Below are 25,427 nucleotides of genomic sequence, written 5' to 3' on the forward strand. Positions count from 1 at the left end.
TATATATATATATATATATATATATATATATATATAAACTTACATCAACGTAAGGATAATAAGTTTTATATTCAATCTTAATCGTTTATTTTCGTACAATCGATAGTTGTAATTTATTGAACTATACTTAGTAATTAATTATTAATTTTAATAAATTATTATTGTGTGATGTACAAAAATTAATGATTAAGATTCAGTATTCATACACCAATATAAGTGCCCTGTATACAGAAATTTTTATTTATACTGTCACTGTATATAACGTTTCATATTGTGAGCTAAAAACGATATCATTTTGGGTGTGATAAAAAAAGTTTGCGATCAAAATTAATTGTAGAAAATAGAAATATTATATTATTTCCATTCTTTATGGATATGATTCTCCATATTTTATATTTTATATTTATTTTCACTTTTGTATGGTTATGATTTCCTATATTTAATGCTTGCACACTATAAAACGACTTAGTTTTATATGACTATACCAATGCTTAGGTGTAGGGGTGTAAATGGGCTAAGCCGGCCTATAGGGGCTTACGACCTTGCTTATATTAGGTCAGGCCTAGCCCATTACAAATAGTAAAATAGAACATATCTATGCTTTTAAAAAATCTACTTAGAAAACAGGCCACAGACTTTTTTGTACAGGTCGGGCCTATAAGCCCACAGGTCATCCTATATCATATTATTTATTTTAAATAAAATTATTTAAATAATTTTGAATAATAAAGTAATATTATTTTAGTTATTCTTTTAATTGTTGAATGTTTAATAAGCTTAAATAGGCCTAAGTCAAGGCTTTTATTTTTTAAATATAGGTCAGGTAATACTTGTAATTTGGGGCATACACAGACTAACAGGCCAGGTCAGACCCAATATTTTTTTTTTCACGGGCCCGACCTATTTAAGTCAAAGCCTAGCCTAGCCTATTTACACCCCTACTTAGGTGCAGTCACTGTATATCCGACAAACCCATATATATATATATATATATATATATATATATATATATGGCAAAATCATTTTTGTAAGCCACTGCATATATAGCAAACTAGGATACGTTTGCGGATCCTGATTTTTTTTTTTTTTTTTTAAAAAAGGTCATGGATCCACTTTGTTGTCCCAACTGCATATAACAGCTCTGTGCAGCCTGCTATAGAAAAAATAGCCCTTATATGGGTAAATGATTTTTGCTTCAATGGTAGAAAAAATTGTCAGCCACTAAGACATAACTCACCCCTCTTTCTCTTTTATTGTTTTCTCTCTCTTTTCTTTTGCTTTCTCTCAATTATTTTGTTTCTGGCATTAAAACACAAATCATTTGCCCTTAATTTATTTGCACTAGCTAGATTATTTATACAAACCAAGTTATTTTGCATTAGTTTCTAAAATTATTAGTATGATAAAACTTAGGAAAAAATATTTCTACAGTTACTGCAGATAAGTTATCTGCCTTTATTTCCAAAACGACGTCGTTTTGGTATTGAAATCTTAAAAAATTATAAATATAAAGACTATTATAACCCTGAAATAAATTAAAATTATAAAAACACCATGATTTCTGCCCCAAAATGACGTCGTATTGAGCTTACTGCAGATAACTTATCTGCAGTAACTGCAGAAAAAATGAACCCTAAAACTTATTATCATAGGGGTAGGATATTTTAACAATCAATTAGTGTTATTAACAATCAATTTCACCATTAGATTGATTATATTAATCCAACGGTTATATTTATCTTCACCTTTGTATGGTTATGATTCCCCATATTTATTGTGAAAACATTAAATATGAAAAATTATAACCATACAAATGTGAAAATAAATATAAAGTATTAAATATGAGGAATCATAATCATACAAATATAGAAATAAATATAACCGTTGGATCAACATAATCTATCTAATTATGAAATTGATTGGTAGTAACAGTAATTGATTGTTAAAATATCCTTCCTCTTATCATATAATTAAACTCATGAAATAAAATGTAGACATAATATTTTTATATGGAAAAAAATATTTATATTTTGTGTCGTAAATAATATTTTTCTATCACACTTATATAGAAATATATAAGTTCAATTGATTTTTTCTTTCTCTTCTCTTTATAATGGGATCAATTCATTTTTATATATGTACGGGTCTTAAACCCATTTTTCATATATATAAACGCTAGGCAAGCGTGCCTAAAATTTTGTTTTTATGTTTTTTTCTTCATTTTACCCAAAACAATTAACTATAATATATTGATACTTTCGAAGTGTACCATAAAAACTGAGAAAAATAGTTAGACATACAAATTATTGATTGAAACATCGTACCTGATTTTTATAATGCAAGCTAAAAAAATCACTTTCAATTTAAAGTGGTCAAGTGGTTTTTAAAATAAAATAAGAATATCCAAAAGTTATCTTCTACAAATTTTAAGAAAAAGTGTTTATCTTTTTAAATGACACAACTTATATCATTTCAATTTCACAAAGAGGTGGGACTCATATCCTTATTTTATTTTATTTTTCAACTCTCTCTTCCTTTATCTATCTCTTTCTCTCTCTTAAAATGACATAACTTTACATCTTTTAAAATAACACACACTTTACCCCAAATTTTATTATTTTGAATAGTTTGATCTTATCATTAGTAATTGACTTTACCACCAACCCGTAGCCAACAAATAAACAAATCTGTTCAAATCATTTTAATTTAGAAGTTACATAATTACTTATTGAAATCATTTTATTCAATTATTTGTTTATTATATATGTATTTTTCCTTTTATAAATCATCATTAAATTTTCATTACTTGTATTTGATTTGACATATACAAATACTTGAAGGAAATTCTCCGAACAAAAAATGATTTATGGGAATGTATTAAGAACTTATGCGGAATATAGAAGCAGAAGAATATTGGATAGCAAGTTGCTATTTTTCAGTGTTCTATTCATCATGTACGTGAGTCTTAAATACATCAGAAGTAACAAACCTAAAGCTAGAAAATCTGCAATACTTAACAACCAAAGGCTAGATTAGCTAGAAAATCTGCAATACTTAACAACCAAAGGCTAGATTAGCTAGAAAATCTAAACTGCATCTAAAAGCAAATTAAAACTACCGCTAACAACTTGAGCTACAGCTAACAAACCTAACAAAAAGATACAAACAATCTATATATCATATATTGGTTGTTACACTCCCCCTCAAGTTGGAGTATGGAGACTGCAAATACCCAACTTGGACAACAGATAATTGAACGGACATTTGCCAAGGGCCTTTGTGAAGATATCAGCTAGTTGTTCGGAGGACCTGATGTGAGAGGTAGCAATGTTCCTTTGAATGACATGATCACGTACAAAATGGCAATCCAGCTCTATGTGTTTAGTCCTTTCGTGGAAAACAGGATTAGCTGCTATATGCAAAGCAGCTTGACTATCACAAAACAGCTGCATGGGAGAAGAAAAAGAGACTCCTAATGAATTGAGAAAAGCTTTTAACCAAACCAACTCAGAAGTTGCTGAAGCCATAGCTCTGTATTCAGCTTCAGCTGAAGAGCGCGAGACGGTTGGCTGTTTTTTAGTTTTCCAGGAGATTGGAGATGACCCAAGTTGAATAAAATACCCAGTGATGGATCTTCTAGTAATGGGGCAGCTGGCCCAATCGGAATCACAGTAACCATGGAGTTGGAGATCAGATGAAGAACAGAGAAGAAGTCCTTAACCAGGATTAGCCTTGATGTAATGTAATAGGCGAACAACAGCATTATAATGCTCCACTTTGGCTTGCTGCATAAATTGTGAAAGAACATGCACTGCGTAACATAATTATGGTCTAGTGACAGTGAGGTAGATGAGCTTGCCTATGAAACGACGATACCGTGGGGGGTCAGCATAATCAGGGCCTTCAACAGTTGCTAGTTTATGATTTGGTTCAATTGGAAACTCAACCGGTTTGCATGCAAGTAAGCCTGCTTCATTCAGAATATCAGTTGCATATTTGCGCTGAGTCATGAATAATCCTGAAGAGTTACGTGCAAACTCAATCCCCAAAAAATATTTCAACGGGCCAAGATCCTTGATTTGAAAACATGAATTAAGATAGGACTTAAGTTGAGTACAAGCTGTCGAATGTGTGCCTGCTAATAAAATATCATCAACGTAAATTAAAATTGCCAAGAAGACATCATTGCAAGCAAAAGTGAAGAGGGTGTAGTCAGCCTTGGATTGAACAAAACCATAGTTGATGAGTGACTTGGACAGCTTGGCAAACCAGTTCCGTGGGGACTGGCGTAAACCATAGAGAGATTTACGTAGGTGGCAGACTTGATACGGAGAAGTAGCATGGAAACCTTGTGGAAGACGCATGTAGACTTCATCATGGAGATCACCATGCAGGAAAGCATTATTGACGTCTAGTTGATGTATTTCCCAATTCTTTGCAACTGCGACTGAAAGGAAGGTACGAACACTCACCATCTTGGTAACAGGTGCAAAAATTTCAGTAAAATCTTCACCATCCACCTGATGATTGCCAGCAACCATAAGGCGAGCTTTGAACCTTTCAACTGTGCCATCTGATTTGTATTTTATCCGGTAAATCCATTTACAAGGAATGGCGTGTTTTCCGGAAGGCAGAGAAGTAAGTGACCATGTATTATTATCTTGAAGTGCCTGGATTTCATCTTGCATTGCTTTACACCATCGTGGATAAGTCATGGCTTGTTTATAGGAGGAGGGTTCAACGTCCGTAGACAAAGCTGCTAAGAAATTGATATGTTTGGAAGTAAAAGGTGAATAAGAAAGAAAATTTTGAATAGGATACCTTACACCAGAAGAAGCCGATGGAATAGTTGACTTGGAATGATGTATATGTGTTTGAATATGATTGCATGTATAATCTTCTAGATACCTTGGAGGACGACAGCTTCGAGGAGGACGCTGGTTGGCAGGTTGCTGTATGTCACCGTCGGCTAAGGTAAGTTGATGAGGTGAGCTGGAATCTGCGGGTGAAGGTGTTTGTTGTATGTCATCGTCGGTTACGGTAAGTTGGTGGGGTGGGCTGGAATCTGCGGTTGAAGGTTGAGGAGAGTCAGAAATCCCCCTGTCGTTGGAGGAGAGATCTGGTTGGATTGGTGTAGGAGGAGATGGTGTAGTAAGGGAAGGAGCTTCTGTATTTTTTGGTAAGGCAGTGTTTGCTTCGGTGGGTATAAGGGCAGGTGGGAGCTGTATGTCAGGATGAGTACTGGTTGGATTTGTTGGAGAATCTGTATCAAAGGGAAAAATTGATTCCTGAAAGTGAACATCACGGGATACAAAAATGCGATTTGTAGCAAGACACATTAATCTCCATCCTTTCTTTCCATAAGGATAACCAAGCATAACACACAGTAAGGATCTTGCAGCAAATTTATCTGTGGGTTTAGGACGAATAGAGGCATAGCATAAACATCCAAACGTACGCAGATGCTCATAGGATGGAGGACGTCCATGAAGTAGTTCATAAGGTGTACGTCCTTGAAGAATTTTGGTCGGAGTTCTATTAAGGAGATGTGCAGCAGTGAGAATGCATTCACCCCAAAATTGTACAGGCAAATTTGCTTGGAATCGAAGCGCATGAGCCACATTAAGAATTGTTCGATGCTTTCGTTCCACGCGTCCATTTTGTTGAGGAGTGTCAATGCATGATGTTTGATGAATAATACCAAGTGTGGAGTATAGATTTCGCATGGAATGAGACAAGAATTCAGTGTCGTTATCAGTTCTAAACACTTGTACTTTCTTGCCAAATTGTGTTGTTACCATTGCGAAAAAACGAGTGAGAATATTTTTGGTTTCAGATTTCTCAGCCATAAGATAAACCCAAGTAGTTCTACTAAAATCATCAACCAATGTAACAAAATAATGAGCACCTGTGACAGTGGACATGCTATACGGACCCCATATATCACAATGGACCAGTTGATTTATCACTGCTTAAAGGAAATGGGCAACGAGTCATTTTAGCTCGTGAACATACATCACGAATGGCAACCTTATTTTTGCTAATGCTTGAGAAATTACAAGGAAGAAAAGCAAGAACATCATAGGATGGATGGCCCAGACGTTTGTCCCACAAATCAGGATCAACATGAGTTATGAAAGCTTGACGTTTAGGCGGGTGAAACACATATACACCATTATCCAAGCTACCCAATCCAATCAGCGTCTTCTAAATGTGGTCCTGCAAGAAACAAGTGGAATTATTGAAGGTGATGGTAGCTTGAGAAGATTTTAATAAATGGGATACATAAAGTAAATTGCAAGTAAGGTTGGGAACAAGAAGAACGTTTGTTAATGTTATTTCGGGAGAAAGAAAAATAGTGCCTTCTTGAATTGCAACAGTAGTTGACCCGTTTGGTAATCCAACTGGTGACGGAGTGATGGTATGGAGAGCATGAAGCAATGTTTGGTTACCTGTCATATGTTGAGAAGCTCCGCTATCAATTAACCAAGAAGATATAGAAGCATTACCAGTTAAGTTTTGAGGATCAAGCTTGTCAATAAGAGATAAGAGTTTCTACACAACATCTGGAGTTAAAGGAGTTGGAGACGTTGCAGCATGTGCACTTGAAGGGGTTGGCAGAATTCCCGGCAGTAATGCAACATGAGCTACTGCTGAATTAGTGCGATTTCTAAAGCGATCCTTGTTCGAAGATTTTGGAGGAAAGCCATGAAGAAATAAGCATTTGGAGATGTCATGGTTGGGTTTGCCACAATGGGTGCAAACACGATTTGGAAGAGCTGCCCTTGCTGGTTGAGAAGGCGTTGGCTTAGTTTAGAGAGCATAGCCTACAACATTAACTCGGTCAGGTGAGGCCCGGATAATTGATTTGTGTGTTTCCTCTTGAGTTGCCATAGAGTAGATACAGTTGAGATTGGGCATAGGATTAGTGTTTAGAATTTGAGAACAGATGATACCAAAAGTGGCTTCATCAAGGCCCATGAGAAACTGATAAATTTGATCATTGGTCACAATGGTATTGAGGAGTTTGGTGACTGGACAATGTTCACCGTTTGTGCAGGTGTCAGATGTGTAATGTTCCTCGAGTTCATCCCATATGGCTCGAAGACGGGTATAATAGTTACTAATAGAAGAACCTTGATGTTTGATGGAAAGAAGCTGACTTTTTAATTGGTAAATGTGAGGGATGTTGGCAACAACATATCTATCTTTGAGATCATCCCATAGTTGCTTGGCAGTAGAAAAATATTTGATAAAAGGACGAAGTTAGGGATCAATCGTATTGTGAATCCATCCCGAGATCATGGAATTGCACATACGCCAAGCGTGGGCTTCATCTGATGCAGCTTCGGTTGGAGCTGCAATGGACCCCATCACGAAGCCGAGTTTATTTTTGGCATCCAGTGAATTTTTCATAGACCTGCTCTATGTATCATAATTAGATTCACCCCTTAGTAGGATGTTGGTGAGAAGAACACCAGGGCTGTCAGCGGAAGATAGGTAGAAAGGAGAACGAGGATCAGTCGTTTTAATGGTTGGGGTAGGGCCAGACGTTAGGGGAATGGTGTTTGAGGCGGAAGTAGTGTTTTCTGTATTAGTCATGATTACAGAAAATCGAAGAAGAAGAAGAACAGATTTAAAGGACCGAGATCGTTCCTTCTGATACCATATTAAGAACTTATGCGGAATATAGAAGCAGGAGAATATTGTATAGCAAGTTGCTATTTTTCACTGTTCTATTCATCATGTACGTGAGTCTTAAATACATCAGAAGTAACAAACCTAAAGCTAGAAAATCTGTAATACTTAACAACCAAAGGCTAGATTAGCTAGAAAATCTAAACTGCATCTAAAAGCAAATTAAAACTACCGCTAACAACTCGAGCTACAGCTAACAAACCTAACAAAAAGATTCAAACAATCTATATATCATATATTGGTTGTTACAGAATGTGTGAAAACACAAGTCAAATGTATCTATGAAAAAATGGATATGTTATAGGCACATATATGAATATTTTATGTAAGAAAAATAGACCCTACGGTTTTTAACCAGGAATTTTCCACTAGTTTTATTAGTATTATTATTAGCCACTTTAAAAAAATAATTAGCCACCTAGTAGCAGTTTGATAACTAATTAATTATGTGAATCAATTTTTTTATATATAAAAAAAGCTGTTTATCGCAGCTCTCACAAAATTTTCCTTTGGTAAAATAAATTATTTCATGCACCTGCGCTTAATAAAAACATAATAAACATTTACAAAATTTATTTTTTTACATCTTATTATCTTTGTTTTATTTAATATTAGGGGTAGAATATTGTAATAATCAATTAGAGTTATTACCAATCAATTTCATCGTTAGATCGATTACGTTGATCAAACAGTTATATTTATTTCTATTTATGTATGGTTCTGATTCCTCATATTTAATGTGAAAGTATTGAATATGGAAAATCATAATCATACAAAGATGAAAATAAATATAACTGTTTGATCAACATAATCATCTTTTGGTTTGACTATTTTTTTTTCTCATTTAAATCAATATCATGATTGCAGTTGCAAGAATGAGAATATAATAAAAGATTAAAAGTAAAATGTAAATGGAATATATGTCAACCAACTCATGCAGAAGATGGGCATGAGCGGTCACGTCTAATTAAAGTGTGATTCTGATCATGCTTAAATGAAGCATAATCTATGTAGCATTCATGTCTGAGAGAAGCATGACCAATCATATCTAATCTGAATATGATATCTTATTATATATTCGTAAATAATATAAAAATAATTATATATTCATAATTATTTACTTAAATAATAATATTTTAATTTTTTTGCGTTCATTCTCCTTCAAGGCTGGATCACTTTTTTCTTCATGCGGCTATCATTCAAAATCTATTTAAGAAATATATCTTCTTAATTCTTACGCTGCATTAGCTTCAAAACATCATTGACTTGACTTTGCTTTAATCTCTAGCAGCAGAATATAATATATTGTTGCCTTGTGGTAAAGAACTAATTTAAACTTTAAGTTAGTAATCACATTAATTATTTTATATTAACATCTCTAATATATTCCTCTTGCAAGAGGGCTTGGATTTAAAGTGTGAATAATGAATTGATTACCAAAAAAAAAAGTGTGAATAATGAACAAAACATTTTTTTGTTTATTTTGTGTTGATTATAACTTTCTATTAAAGAAAATATTGTATAAAGGATCAATTCAGTCCAAAAATTTAAGATATTAGGTGAGAGTCTTTTTAATAATTTATATTATTTTCTAATACGTTCCCTCACATGAAAGTACATTGAGCTTAAAAGGTGAAAAGTACATGCCCGCTTGTTTGTGTTATTGGAAGCTGGGAGATCGAATCCATAACACCAAGGCTTCAACTATTGGAGGATGACTTTTTTAATAATTTATATTATTTTCTAATAATTACTCGTTGAATTGGTCAAATTAAATTTTTAAAATAAGATAAATAAATTGAAAATTATCCCGTAATCATCCTTTGGTCTCTTTTTGTAAGTTTTAAAATACTATAAAAAATTCAAAGAATATTAACCACTCATTTTCTTTTATTTTAAATTCTTCCACCCAAATATACATTAAGTCGTCTTTTTTCACACTTAATGTTATTTCAACAAAAATAAATAAATAAATTGAATTAAGCTTCAGATAGATGAGACGGTGACTTCACTTCAATGGCTTGGACAACAGCTGATCATAAAACAATTAAAAAATATTGACAATAGTATGTGAGAATAATATCCCAACTGCAGAAGAGAAGCCATAAATTTTGGTCAAGAATGGTGCATATGCATAAGCATTCCGCCAGGGACAATATTGAAAATGAAATTTGCAAAGAAAAATTGGCTAGTGTTCCTCCTCGCTACATCATATCTCGTCGTTTTGCATTAAAAATAAACGAACAAAACTCACTCTGTATGACCATTTCAATACCAGAAGCAGAAACAGCGACTAATAACTAAATAGAAAGCTTTTCTTATGATGGAGAAATCGTTGTTATATTGAATGATTCAAACAATTTTTTTTTTATGTCTAACTGTATTTAATAATGTACACCTTTCAAATTTTTCATCACTTCCACCTTCCATCCAAAAACTATAAAATAAAAATGAACAAGGAATAAACTTTGAAGGCTCCACAGTACAACTTTGTCCGTTTTTTTATTTGTTCATTTAAGGCCCAAATCGCATAATGGATAGGTTCATGTTATTTTTTAACTCGGTTGGGCCCAAATGATTAACAGTGCCATGTGCATGATCAACGTATCACGTATGTTTAGCCAGATCCACGTGATTGAATTACATGAAGAAAAACATACAAATGTGAAAATAAAATGTAATTTATTTATAATAAGTTTATTTTCTATTTCTTATTTTTCTCATTTTAAGTCAAGCACCCAATGACATTGTCCAAACTAATCAGATTTTAGGTCTGATTGTGACGCTGAAATTAAATTCAACACCTAGATTGGGATAAGTTCACGCGTAGGTCCCTCCAGCAAGGTCCCTATCGTTTGTCACTACTTTCATTGACCACAATCGATTAGTGACTCGTTTCATCACTGAGTGTGACGATGATGATCAATGATCCATGTGTCATATTTATGTTATTGTTGGTTGAATTGAAGCCACGTGACTAAATTAATTTACCAGTGAACATTAGTAATGGAACGAATGTTAAATCTAAAATTATGAATCATGCAATGATTATAAAATATCAAATGTTAATAAATCAGAGTTGTAATTATGTGTATCTTGTTGGGCCATCACAAAGTCGGAGAAGAACGGTTGGAAATATGGGAACAAGATGCTAGAGTCTTCCTCTCTATTACCTATTCAGAAATTGGCAGCCTTCAGCAGATGGGAGCATGATGGCTTATGGAGCTTAACTCCAATATTTATAGGCTAGAGAGGGGACCTAGCTAATAACCTAGAAAAGAGTCTGTGTCCACTGGGTCCACCCATCATGGAAAACCAGGGTCACACTAAAGCCTACACTGCTGCCCAACTAGGCCCAATAACAACAGATGCTAGAAGCCCAATTCAATGTGATCACAATGAGCTAGTTACAATAATAATATTGAAATATTCATTAACCCGATTAATTTTAAATACAAAACTAATTAATTAATATTGCCCATAAAATAAATTTCTAACATTCTCTCACTTGGGCTATATTAATTAATTTAATATTATTTTGAAAATCATTTTATTTCGAAAACGACTCTATCGGGTTAATAACAAAAATAATTTTACGTGGCCACAATTTTGAAAAACAATATTCCAATTTCAGCATCTCAACACAATTCAATCCAACATAATCTCCTCATAGGAATATGGCGATCAATATACCGAAAATATCATAGCATATGACCTTCCATACTCACATACAATGAGTATTATATCTTCATGAATCAAGGCCTAGTAGTGTAGTAAGAATTAGTGCCAAAATGTGATCAACAATGTGACACACTAATTCTTATCGTTCCTCAATGTAATTTCTCAACGACATGAAATTACATTAGTGCAATTTCCAAGCAACATGAAATTACACTTTGTAATGCAACTTCTCAACAACATGAAATTGCATTACCACAATTTCTAAACAACATGAAATTGCACTTCTTGATACGATTTCTCAACAATATGAAATCGCATCACCGCAATTTCTAAACAACATGAAATTGCTTTGCTTAAATAAGCCAGTATGTTACACTACAACATGAGATCTCAAAATTTGTGACATCCAATCACCTTTAAGCTCACAACATGCTTAAAGATATTATTCCATACATATATTTCTTAGTCGATAGGAGAAATAATAATAATGATCATAATCATCAATTACATAAATTCAAACAAATATCACAAAATAATTATCAATTTGCATAGAAAAGAAACAAACTGAATATGACTCCCACTAACCAAAGGAATCAAAAGAATCTAAAATATTCAAAAGCAAGCTTTGAGTATTACTCCCACTAATTAAGGGAATCAAAAGATTCTAAAGAACTTGTGTTCTATATACAAAAGAACTAAGGTCTTTCTTTTCAAAGCTTTCAGATAAAAGTCTATTGTTTTATTCAATAAATCAACATCTTACTTGTTATCAAAAAAAAAAAATCAACATCTTACTAGCAAATAAAATGTCATCTACATAAAGTACTAAGAAAATATATTTACTCCCACTTACTTTCATGTAGATGAATCAATTAATGAGCATACACTGGCTTTAGAGATCTGTCCCCTTTGGGCAGATAGATCACCTAGACCAATGCACCTCCAATAATTTTATTACAGTTAAGCTTCCAATTAAAACACACAATAACCCGGGCAGGAAATTGCATGAAATAACTAGAAGCACTCCTCAATTATTTTTTTGTATGTAAACAGTTCAAGCGGAAGTATACAATCCAATAAACAAAAATATTACAGCATGCAACACAGGTCGAGAGTACAAAATTATACAACAATATCAAATTAGAGATAATTTTTCAATACATTTTGCACCAAAATATACCCAAAAATAAAATAAAATTCATAATTGATAGAATTTAACACAAGTTAATCTTTATCACTAAAAGTTATACACATAATGTAATAAATTAATCATGAGCAATAACAAAAATAATTAAATATCATAGACTCCCCTTTGGGCAGAGTATATAATATATAATTATTTTTCATCACATGAAGATTTAACAACGGAGAAAATTATATACAATTGTCTAAAATTTATCCCCTTTGGGCAGATAAATTTTATAAATTATATATCTCCTTAATTCCAACATAAATGCATCACATGTAATTTTCAAAAAATTTATCCCCTTTGGACAGATAAATAATTTTCAATTAGATATTCCCATCAATAATATTTATCTTCATGTAATTTATTATTATATATTAAAAATCCCCTTTGGGCAGATAATTAACATATAATAATTATTAAACAACAATAATATCTCATGAACCAAACATGCTCAAACAACATGAAACACTTTTCCAATATGTGTTTCTAAAAATTATTGCATTTGATAATCCAAAAAAAATCTCATTCAATATCAAACACAACTTTAAAATTGTGCACCGAGAGCAACTTAAGTAATAATACCACATGTATATTAACATTGAATGTATCGCGTAATATTATAATATTAGAAATATTGGATAGGAATAGATTAAAACTCTATCGTTTTCCTATCGTTACAATGTATTCAAATTCTAAGCCAATTTTTGACATTACTTAAGTGATAGACGAACATGTGAACAACTGCAAATAGGAAACATACATTCTTATAGATCTGTGCACAAATCAAGGCCACAAAGAAGATGAACTTAGCCCCCAAAAGTAAGGTTTGATTCTAAATATAAAGTATGATGATACAGTATACCCATAACTTACACTCATAACATCAACATCAATTACATCTTTATCTCAAATTAATTGGATCGGTGGTAGATGAACTCAAATAAAAAAAATTTCTCATAAAAATTAAAAAATATCGTAACAGTACTGAAGGCCAGCACAAAAATATCTTTTTAGATATATCAAAATCGTAACAATATTGGAGGCCTATGTAATATAAAGAACCTAAACAACAACAAAATTTAAACAGTAAAAGATGGAAACTGCAACCATGATTTTTAAATATCTTTCAATAACAATATTGAAATTTTCAACTAGGAATCTAGGATTTTCAACCGTAATAATAACTCCTGCACCAAACATGCTCAAACAATATGAAACACTTCTTCAACATGTGTTTCTAAAAATTATAGCATTTGTCAATCAAGAAGAATTCCACTCATTGTCAACTACAATTATTAAAATTGTGTATCAAAATAATATTTTGTTTATACCATCACGGAATGTGCTAATCAATTTTAAAAATTATATAAAATTCAAATAATGGTAGCATGTATTTAAAATACAGAAAAATAACAAAATAAAAATTATTGAATGAAACAAAAGAAAAGCCGCAACACCACATAACTCATACTCCTTTATCCCTGATTTGATCATTGTGGCTACTTTCATTGTACAAACATCTAATACGGTATATAGTGCGCTTTCACTGTGGCCTTGGATGGAGACACAAAAAACCCACATCCTAAGGTGGCTCTCCTAAAATGGAAGAGTTCTTCTTTGTTTTCTTATTTTCAACAAAGTATTCGGAAATATTACATTATCCCGTTATAGACATCCCGTAATATTATATGCGAAAATATTACAAAATAATAACCGGACAAACTAATACTGGGTCCGCAAAGATAACACTTTGAATTTAGTGAAAGCAAGAATAAGACTTTAGTTTCGAAACAATAAAAAATGTAACGGTACAATATATATATCACAAGAAGATTATCTTGAAGATATATATTTTATCACAAACGGTAAAAAAAATATTTCTAGATATATTTTCATTTTGAAACGATAGATATCTTAACTAACTGTAATACTTTTAGGAATAGATCCCACGATATATCTATTGATAAAACTAACAAACGTGTAGTCGTGCCTTGAAAATCGAAATTAAAAAAAAAATGGAACAGTATATTGTAACAAACAAATTTTCACTACAAAACTTCCGTGGACTTCTTCAAAGGTTTTGAATAAAAATACATAAACGAACTTATCTTTGTCCAAAATTAACCTTTTTGACTTGTCAAATTAACCAAAAACCAACCACTAACATAATACTGCAGACATCAAAGTAACCGCAACTGATGAAAAGGAAGACGTTTCTTAAAGATGAAACGTTCTTTAACAAAACTTCCACACTAAAAGTTTTCTTGGAAAATTAAAAAAAATGGTCTTTTACCGGAAACATAATACAAAAGTTTCTTTAATGTTCACAACAAACAAACCGTAAACTTGTAAACAATATCCGTAAAAGACGAAACTGATAAAACAGTATATTTATAAAAAAATAACAAATCAAAAAAAATAATTTTTCAAGGACGTGTACCATACAAACAGTATACTTATTTTTATCCAAACAAACAATGAATCATTTAATATTAAAAAATGATTCATGAAACAAAAAAAACACGCAAATTAAGTAAAGTCGCTAACAGTAAAATAATACCACGAAACATAAATTTGTTAGTATGGGCATACCACGTTTTCCGAAACACTTGAATCAATTTTATTTATTTATTTATTTATTTGCTAATATTGATGCACGTTTCACAAAACAGAATTTTCAAACTTGAGGAAGCATATATCTTCAAACTGCATATTATCTTCAAACTTCATATTGATGCACAACAAGTTTGATCTAAACTTGAATATCCAATCTTGAAAAAATAATAGGCCTAGTTACTGTACGATGTTCCTCAATTGCACACACATATATATGTCAAAAGCTATAAGGCAAAATCTTTTAGATAACTTCCTGCCATGAGGATCTAAAGTCAAAAACAGAATCATGTAGACTACAGCCATATTTTGGGAACAAGTGATATATTAGATAATATATCTATCCATGCAATATCTATCCAAAAATATCGTAACATGGCCAAAATATATTTTCTGTTGTATTTTGAATATAAAAAAAAAAACAAACCCAAAAATAATGGCCATATCTTTAAAACTGATTCACGTTTGAATAATAGATATATCTATTAAATATATAACTGAAACGATTTGAATAATAATTATTATATAAATCAGAACTGATATATAACTGATACGATGTAATAATAATTATTAATTGACTAAAAACCGGAACTGATAACAAGTACTCAGAAAATCGTGCCCACGATATTCATAGATATTCTTTAATAGATATGTTACAAGAAGTGGAACCAGACGAAAGTAACAAACTTACGTGGACCTAATAAATCGGTTTTGATAAAACAAAATGCGGAACAATAATGGCACGATGCATTTTTTTTTTTGATAACAATGGCACGATGCATTTTATGAAACGGTTCAAGAAACAACTTGATAAACAACAATAAAAAAAAATATTTAAATATATCTTTATCATATAATGCAATTGCTAGAGACGAAAACAGTGTATCGATTTTATAACTCTCAAACATCTTTTGTAACTTTTAACAGACATATAGGACAAATAAATTAAAACACCCAAATATCTTTTCCAAAAATATTTTCTCATCTTTTAACACTGAATAACGCTAATTGCTATTCAAAATAGGATTTCAAGACAAATAAATATGAGATAGAATGCAATAAGGGTAAAACATATCATATGCGTGTTTCCCAGGATTAACAATTAACAACCTATAAACTGCGAACAGTAATACAAGCCCCTTTTGAAAATAGTAAATGAAAATAGTAAATACCAGGAAGGTTGATTTCACTTTATTGTATTTATTTTTCACAATTATACAAGAAAAAATAAATTTCTTCACAGATTACCCATCAACGAATCAGTCTTCTCTGCTAACAATGGCGAATTGTCGAACAAAAGTAAAAAAAAAATACTAATGATCTTCCCGTTCACGATTCACTTACAATTATTGAAAAAAAAAAGGTACAGACACTAGGTTGAATACTATGGGTAGAAATTGTCCTCAACACATGAACCATTCAAAACATATAATACTGTACATTCAAAATATCTATGTGCGCTAGCTAGAAATCATAAAAAAGGCAATATAGAATTGCACATAAAACAATGATAAAGAAAGATAACACTACACGTGAATTCTCAACCGAACAAATAAAGTTATATTGGATTCTATAATCATATACACGTGGCTCTGATACCAAATGTTAAATCTAAAATTATAAATCATGCAATGATTATAAAATACCAAATGTTAATAAATCAGAGTTGTAATTATGTGTACCTTGTTGGGCCATCACAAAGTCGGAGAAGAACGGTTGGAAATATGGGAACAAGATGCTAGAGTCTTCCTCTCTATTACCTATTCAGAAATTGGCAGCCTTCAGCAGATGGAAGCATGATGGCTTATGGAGCTTAACTCCAATATTTATAAGCTAGAGAGGGGACCTAGCTAATAACCTAGAAAAGAGTCTGTGTCCACTGGGTCCACCCATCATGGAAAACCAGGGTCACACTAAAGCCTACACTGCTGCCCAACTAGGCCCAATAACAACAGATGCTAGAAGCCCAATTCAATGTGATCACAATGAGCTAGTTACAATAATAATATTGAAATATCCATTAACCCGATTAATTTTAAATACAAAACTAATTAATTAATATTGCCCATAAAATAAATTTCTAACAACGAATCCTTCTATTTACATATTATAATAGGTGTATTTAGTAACATGGCAACCCATTTTTCACATAGAAAAAACTATCTCAAACTGGTTAAAGGTTTAAAATTATTTCAGTAAGGAGTGAAATAATGTCATTGTAATAGTTTGTGAAATTATTATAGTTTAATCAAAAAGCCAATAATAACATTGAAAATGTGTTTTATCATAGAAAAAGGTTATACTTACAGTTTATTTTTTTTTACAACCTCAACTAATATCTTAACCGTTGATTTCCGTCAATCAACGGTTAAGATTTATTGTGAATTAATAATTAATTAATAAATTTTATTTGTGAAAATCTTAACCGTTGATTGACGAAAATCAACGGTTAAGATATAGATTGTAAGAGATTGTAAAGAAAAATAGGTTGTAAGTATAACCTTCCCCTTTATCATAATATTGTAGGATAAGATGTTTGTAACATGCTTTGGATTTCAAAGGGTAGGTATATTGTATAAGCTTGTTTTAGGCGAAAAAAGCGATTATGATAGCGACATGTCACATAAAACCTCTATGTAAAAATATTGTTTTAGATAATATATTGAAATTATTAAGCTAAATCATTTATCTGAAAACAAAGATAAATTATATGTGTATTTTCTCACGGATATTCAAACTTCATCTCATTTTTTCTAAGTAGAATGTTACTTTCATGTTATATAAGAAAAAAATTCTCTTATATACTTACAAATTAAAGGTGGGCTCACTTTATATTTTTTTTTTCCTATATTTTCTCTTCTTTCTCTTTTAAGTTGTGAGTGCATGAGAGAATTTTTCTCTCATGTATGATGAGAGTAATATTTCTATTTTTTTTATATTTTAAAATAAATTACACTTTTATTGGAGATCAATTTTTGTATATTTTAAAGTAACTGAATCTATTATGAACGAGCTTACAGAAATGTCACTGGAAAAAAATTTAAAATTTTTTATTTTCGATTTTGAGATTTTGGAAGATTGAATGAAATTTTGAACACCCTTGCTATCAACTTTGCAATTCACCTGAAATCTTCATCTTATCTTATAAATTTCTAAAGCTAAGTAGCACTAAAGTAGGGGTTTAAAACTGGTCACTGATAATGCGCCAAGAGTGATACAAAGATACATTTGCACCTAGGAAGTCTGTCAATATTAAAATAGATTAAGTGTTTATGAAAAAAAGGAAACATTATTTTTTCCAAATAAAAAAAATGCATTATAATTTAATTATCACTTGATAGAAAGGAAGATAATTAATAATAATAATAATAAAAGATAAATCTCAACTTATACACATTTTAATTTTTATTTGTGTTATAATCGTCAATATAAGCATTATCCATAAATTTTGAGGATTGGCATATCATAATATAAATAATATGCAAACTTGAATTTATGAAAAATATTGACATAACATATTCTTTATGCGAGTTGACATAACATTAAAAATATAAATATAATTATAATTGCAATTTTATAAGGTAAAAATAGTAATTAATAAAAAAATAAAAGAAATTAAATTTGTATTTGAAATTAACACACGACACAATACAGATAAATTTTCGTGTTGTATTTATATGTCAGGTAAAAAATTATTATCCATATTTTTTGGCCCTTAATTGCAAAAATTTTAAGATACTTTCGTCGCATCGTTGATCGAAGTCGGATAGAAAATGAACTACTTGTATGGGGAAGAATTTTTTATTTATTTTTAATCTATTTGACATTTTTTAAATGGAATTCTCACGTACTATCGGTGCACCTAAATGAACACCTTTTAATTGATGACTCATTTCTTGTCGGCTACACATCATTTATGACCATTTGACTAGGTGATATTTAGCTATGTGATTGTCAGTAATTAACTAGATGATATTTAGCACATAAATTAACGAGAAGTTAAATCCTGGCAACTTGCAAGGCAGTAATTGCATACCTAGCATAAATTTTAGGAACAATTTAGATTGTCTAAAACTGTTTTGTAAAATAATTATGAAAACAATTGTTTTAGGTGGTTTTTTTTGTTTTGAAAGTTAAAATTTTAAACAGAAAATAAAAATAACTCAGACAGACATGTTCTCTAAATTTAATTCTAAAAACAAAAAAATAGTTACAGTTTTTAATTATTTTTTTTACAAAACAGGTCTTACCAAACGAGTTTTTTTATTTTTTTGTTCTGAAAATTAAAAAACTGTTTTTAAAAACAGTAATCAAACAGGGCCTTAGTTTCTTAATTTAGTTTCGCACTCTTTCCTAATTTTAATAATTTTTAATTATCGTGTAACGTATTGTGATATTTTTACTAAATATTTTGGACCTTTATTAATTGGACTATATATATATATATATATATATATATATATATATATAGACAGAAATCATTTGACACCGATGTCAAATTTTAAAATTTGACATTAAATCCTATTCATTGATTTCCGCCGATCAATACTGATTATTTATTAGAAATTAATAATAAATAATAAATTTTATATTCAATAAATAATAACTGTTGATTAATGGAAAGTAAATGTTATGATTTGTTAAAGGATCCTATATATATATATATATATATATATATATATATATATAGGAGTTTACATTTCTACAGCTGTTGTGCAGCAGTCAAATACTTGCCATATATAACCGTTGAGTTTTATGGTGGTGAACTCAATGGAGTCGATTATAGTGATCCCACTAATGTGAAAAAATATGCTAGACGCGCTCAATTAGGTGAAATTATTGAATTAGATCGTGCTATACGTGAAAGCATTAAATGTGGAGAATTATTACCATAGAAAAGGAAAAAACATTAAATGTTGGGAATCATAACTATACGCCTGTCACTGTTATATGTAAAGCGGTTATAAAAATAATTTCACCATATATATATATATATATATATGGGTTTACATTTCTGCAGATGTTGTATATACAACAATCAAATACTTGCCATATATATACGTGAAAGTATTAGATGTGGGAAATCATAATCATTCAAAAGATGAAAGCATTAAATGTGGGGAGTCGTAATCATACATCTGTCATTGAAAGCGGCTGTGAAAATAATTTTACCATATATATATATATATATAATGTTACATGAGATGAGTCCTCTTATGTCATAGAGATAAAAGTGATGTATGAGACTCATGTCAGCACTGAAATCAAAAAATGTGTAAGAAAATTTCTCTTTTCTTCTCATGTTACATGAGAAGTATAAAACTTATATATATATATGGGATATGATATACTTATCACCAAAAAAATTTATCACCTTTACAAACAATCTAATTACCGTTGATTTTTGTCAATTTAACGGTACAATTTATTAAAAATTAATAATTAATTAATAAGTACAATCCAATAATTTCTAATAAAGTATAACCGTTTGATTGACGGAAATCAACAATGATTATGTTGGTTGCAAGGATGATAAATTTTTTTGATGATAAGTATATCCTTCTTATATATATATATATATTGTTTATTGAGTACTGATATATAATTTGACATAATAATGAAAGTGTGTTGTTAAAAATAATGTTGTAAAGTTCGTTGTTGCCCTTTTTCTTGTTATTGAGTAAATAAGACTATTTGCCCATTATACACCAATAAAAAAAAAAAAAAAGAAAAAAAGAAGAAGAAGGAGAAGTATTTTTATGAGAGATAGATATTAAAGAAGGGAACTCAGGCAAAAAAAATTAAAATATTACTATTTTAATAATAATTATGAATATATAGTTATTTCGAAATTATTTACGGATCTATTGTATTTATTCACGTCCAAATTAGGCGTGACTATTCACGCCTAAGTTCGGCGTGACTCTCAAGGCATTAACACCTAATTTAGACGTGAATCGTCTGATGTTGACACGTGGCACACAAAAGTCAACTTACGAACGGTAAAACTTTGGAAAGTCATAACTTTTGACTCGGATATCCGAATCGGGTAAATTTTTTTATTCCACATAACTTTTTGACATCTACGCAATGCCATCTCATTTGATATATTTTATCTCTCACAAACACAATTCAAATTTGCAATAATGATATTTTAAGAGCGTTTAAACCTAGAAGCCTCTGAGTTCTGGGTTTGTGTTTAATATAAAATAATAAATAAAGATTTGATTTGTGATTTAAATTAAAAAAGAATAATTTTTTTTAATATAAACAATAAATAAATATTTTTTTTGTGATTTAAATTAAAAAAATTAAAAAATTAATATTAATAAGGAAAACAAAATAAAGTTTTGATTTTTGATTTAAACTCAAAAATCAATTTAAAAAATCTGTATTAATAAAGAAAATAATTAAATAAATATTATAAATCTCTAAAGAAGAAGGATTTTATTTTTAAAAACTATTCATAGGCTACAAGCTTCCAACGAATCTAGCCATAAAGACTCAGCCACTGTTTTGTATCGGAGACGTTTCCAAACTTTAGAGTTCATGGTTCGATTTAAGGTTTAATTTTCTTTTCTTATACTCATTAGTCCCTTTTTAATTTTTCTTTTAAATGTATTTATTTTTTCTTTCTCTTAGGCATACATAATTTAAATGGCTTTAAAGAAAAAAAGTCATAAAACAGAAGGATGTAACTTATGATACGGTTCGATAAACGTCATAAAAAAGTTATATATTTATAAATTATTTTTTATTATATTTCTATATCGTACGATTCGATATGATTCACGATATGAAAAATTGGCCAAACGATACACGATACGTATTGCAATTCAATAACTTTGTACACTATTTTTTTTTTCAAACACTTGGTAGAAGTATAAATTTTAATATGACATTAAGTATCCTTATTTATAAATGAGCTAATCTACTTTGGTGCTATCTTTATAGTACCATTATTGCAAATTTTGAATTGTGTTTGTGAGAGATAAAATATATCAAATGAAATGTCATTGCGTAGATGTCAAAAAATTATGTGGAATCAAAAAAAGAATTACCTGATTCGGATACCCGAGTCAAAAGTTATCGCCTTATGAAGTTTTGCGATTGAACTGTTAACTTTTTATACTACGTGTCAATACCAGACGAGTCATGCCTAATTTAGGCTTGGATGTCTTGGGAATCACGCGTAATTAAGGTGTGAAGGGTCACACCCAATTTGGGCGTGGATGTCTTGGGAGTCACGCCTAATTAAGGCGTGAATGGTCATGCCCAATTTGGGCGTGAATGAGTGCAGTATATTCATAATTAAGTTCAAAACAACAATTTATTTGTAATTATTTATTAAAAAAATAATATTTTAATTTTTTTTGCCAGAAAACTCACGATCTTGATCTTGAAGGCATGGTAAGTTTTTGTAGTGTAGCTAAGAAAAAAATAAAGTAGAATCATGATGAAAAAATACGGTAAAAAGGGGAACAAGTTAAGAGACATGTTGCTAATTTTAATTGTTAAAAAATTACAATGAGATCAATCATTCTACAATGATGATATAACCGGTCCGGTTGAAGCAACGTACCGGTCATGCATTAGAATCGATGCGACCTGGGCGATTTTCATGAAAATCAGTGACCCGGCCAGGTTAAAAAAAAAAAATTCAATTTTTTTTTTCAAAAAATAAATAAATAATGGACATATTTGAATATTTTTTTGCTTATTGACTCACATAAGTTATGTACCTACAACACTAATATTATCTCAATTATGCACTATGCAATTTTTTTTGATTTGATTTATAGTTAAGATGTCGTTTACTGAACCTGAAGTCTCGTATCACGATCAATATATTTTGTTTGATCCTTTATTGGATAATAATATGTGATTTTTTATTTTTTATATTAAAATATTGGCTTTAATGTTTCTACATTTAATGTAGATAAGTTATCTACATTCATTCCCAAAACGACGTCGTTTTGAGTTGCAATATTAAAAAAGTATAAACAAAAAGACTATTATAACCCTGAAATAAATTACAATTACAAATATACCTTGATTTCCGTCCCAAAACAACATCGTTTTGGATTCAATGTAGATAACTTATCTACATTGACTGCAGAGAAAACGAACCCTAAAATATTTAAAAAAATTATCATTTTTTTTAGATATTTGAGTATGTTTATAATTTTTTAAAATATAAATTATAGAATTACATGTAATTACCGAGTCATGTGGTTGAACCAGTGACCAAGTACCTCGACCGGGTCAATGGCCAAGCCAGTTTTAATAACATTGATTCTACTTAAAGACTCATATAACTCCCCCCTAAATTTTAATTTTTTTTAATAATTATTTGAACCATGTCCCTTAGGAGGAGTCCAAAAACAATATATATATATATATATGGTAACTAAAAAGCACAAGCCCAAACAAAAAGAAAAAGAAAAAACAAAAGAACTATCCAGGAAGAGACACAAAACGTTCCCTTCCCACAGATGCTAGATCCCCTAGATAAATCAATAAAACACGACTAGGAGGCTCCAGTCCAAATCTTTGGTCAGCTTGTTTAGGAGAATCAAGCAAGAAATTGGCTAGCCAGTCAACGCACATGTTGCCCTCCCTGAGAGTATGTTGGAAACAAACCTGCCGGTTCTTATCTAACAGTGTCCGTATATGATAATTAATAAACATATAATATTAATTAAGGGTATTCAGGATAATTTTTTTTAAAAATATTTTATGATATGTTTTTTTTAACCTTTTTTTTAAAGTTATATTTTTAATTTATTATAATAATTAAAATAAAATTATATTTTTAAAATTATATATTTATCATAAAAATTTTAAACAAAATATTTTTTATTTAAAAATTAAAACAAAATTATCTCTAATTAACTATTTACATTACACACTTATCTATATATTATTAAGCACAAACTCATTATCAGTTTATCCAACAAATTTAAGATTCTTTTAAAGCAAATAAAGCTATATTTTAATATACTCTGCAATTTGTATGGAAATAAAATTTAAGATTAAATATGCTATTACTTACTTATTTAAAAAAAGTAATCACGTTATATTTTTTTTTCTAAAAAGTAAAAATTTTATTAGAAATTTTTTTAATGGTTTTATATTCCTAATTAATACCTTAAAAACATTCATTAAGAAGTTCTATTAAGTGCCTATACAACTAAATTAACAATTTATAACACATGAGATCTTTCAAAAAGATTCGAGCCATCAATAAATAAATTAAGGGTTCGCTTTTTCTACATTTACTGCATATAAGTTATATGCAGTAAGCCCAATACGATGTTGTTTTGGGCAGAAATCATGATATTTTTGTAATTTTAATTTATTTTAGGGTTATAATAGTCTTTATATTTATATTTTTTAAGATTTCAATACAAAAACAACGTCGTTTTCAGAATAAATGCAGATAACTTATCTGTAGAAATATTTTTCCCATAAATTAATGATTTTTTTCTTACAATGTACTATATTATCCAATTTACTAATGCTATCTCTCTTTAGATTATTTGATATTATCTCATGTCACGAGACGGAGGGAAGTTTGTGTACTCCTGGAGCATAAAATATTTGGTGGGACTATGGTGAAAGAAAGAGAGAAAATGTTGAGGAGAGAGGTGAGAGAAGAAAGATTTTTTTTTTAATCCAGGTGTCAATTTTTCTGTGGAAGAACCATGATGGTCCTGGACCACATTAAAAAATTTCCACGAGACGATTCACAAATTTACTCTAATGTTAGATCCCAAAAAGTAGAAGAAAAACCAAGTGAAGTAGCATATGAAGAAGGAGTTGTTACCAAATTCAGTTGGCATATAAGAATTGAGGGAATAAGAGTGAAAACATATGTTAGATTTTTCTCATTTAAAAAAGTTTAGGGGGTGTTTAACAGGAGAGAAAAAAATTGCCCAAGAGAGTTGGGCAAGAAAAATAATGTAGCCATGTTTGATAGGAGTAAAATAAAAAAGTGAATGACAAAATTTTTTTGTCGGAAAACATCTTTTGCACTGATATCATTATGAAACATTGTCATCCAAGGGATGATAAAATAATTTGTCCACAGCATAGGAACGCCAACACAACTTTTCTTATCTTATCCAGTAATAATTTTTTTGATAAGAAAAATATCTCCTCTCCCAAACGCTCCCTTGAAGCTATAATCTTGAATCTTTTCCAAACTCCGTAAAAAAATATTTGTGATTCATAAAAAAAAGGG

Source organism: Gastrolobium bilobum, unplaced genomic scaffold, assembly GCF_033153095.1.
Source record: "Gastrolobium bilobum isolate Gb01-03AN ecotype WA unplaced genomic scaffold, APGP_CSIRO_Gbil_v1 utg881, whole genome shotgun sequence".
NCBI classification, from domain to species: Eukaryota; Viridiplantae; Streptophyta; class Magnoliopsida; order Fabales; family Fabaceae; genus Gastrolobium; species Gastrolobium bilobum.